The following is a 1,348-nucleotide window of genomic DNA, read 5'->3' on the forward strand; positions in this document are numbered from 1 at the left end:
GCACAAAGAGCCCTGAAACAGCCCCAAAGAGCACCGAAACGGCCCAAAAGAGCCCCAGAACAGCCCAAAAGAGCCCACAAAGAGCCCCAAAACAGCCCCAGAACAGCGCCAAAACAGCCCAAAAGAGCCCCAAAAAAGCCCCAAAACAGCCCAAAAGAGCCCCAAAGAGCCCCAAAACAGCGCCAAAACAGCCCCAAAGAGCCCCCAAAGAACCCAAAATAGCCCCAAAACAGCCCCAAAGAGCCCCAAAACAGTCCAAAAGAGCCCCAAGGAAGCCCAAAAGAGCCCCAAAGAGCCCCAAAACAGCCCAAAAGAGCCCCAGCCCCAAAACAGCGCCAAAACAGCCCCAAAGAGCCCCCAAAACAGCCCCAAAGAGCCCCAAAACAGACTCAAACAGCCCAAAATAGCCCCAAAGAGCCCCAAAATAGCCCTGAAACAGCCCCAAACAGCCCCAAAACAGCCCGAAAGAGCCCCAAAGAGCCCCAAAAAAGACCCAAAGAGCCCTAAAACAGCCCCAGAACAGCCCAAATGAGCCCCAAAGAGCCCCAAAACAGCCCAAAACAGCCCCCAAAGAGCCTCAAAACAGCGCCAAAACAGCCCCAAAGAGCCCCAAAAACAGCCCCAAACAGCCCAAAATAGCCCCAAAGAGCCCCAAAACAGCCCTGAAACAGCCCCAAACAGCCGTAAAACAGCCCCAGAGCAGCCCCAAACAGCCCAAAAGAGCCCCAAAACAGCCCTGAAACAGCCCCAAAACAGCCCCAAAGAGCCCAAAACAGCCCCAAAGAAACCCGAAACAGCCCCAAAGAGCCCCAAAACAGCCCAAAACAGCCCCAAAGAGCCCACAAACAGCCCCAAAACAGCTCAAAACCAGCCCAAACCAGCCCCAAACCAGATCCAGAACAGCCCTGAACCAGCCCCAAACCCCCACCAGAACAGCCCCCAAAACACCCCCCCCGTCCCCCATGGGGCCAAACACCCCCTCAAACACGCCCAAAACACCCCAAAACCAGCCCCAGGCACCCCAATACCACCCTGGTAACAACGTGGGTCCCCCATTCTTGCCCCAGTGCACCCCAATAGCGACCTGATACCACCCTGGTTTGGTCCTGGGCACCCCAATACCCCCACTGACACCCCAATATCCCCTTGGGTACCCCAATATCATCCCAATATCCCCCAGGCACCCCAATATCAGCCCTGTATCATCCTGGGCACCCCAATACCCCCCAGGCGCCCCATTCCCACACCACACACCCGAATGGCAGCCATCAAATCCCTCCAATCCCATCCCTCCCATCCTATCCGGCACATTTTAGCCTGCCTTTCTCATGCATACATCCCATCCCAT

The sequence above is a fragment of the Pezoporus occidentalis genome, unplaced genomic scaffold (assembly GCF_034315485.1).
Source record: "Pezoporus occidentalis ecotype Australia unplaced genomic scaffold, CSIRO_AGI_Poc_V1 ctg670, whole genome shotgun sequence".
NCBI classification, from domain to species: Eukaryota; Metazoa; Chordata; class Aves; order Psittaciformes; family Psittacidae; genus Pezoporus; species Pezoporus occidentalis.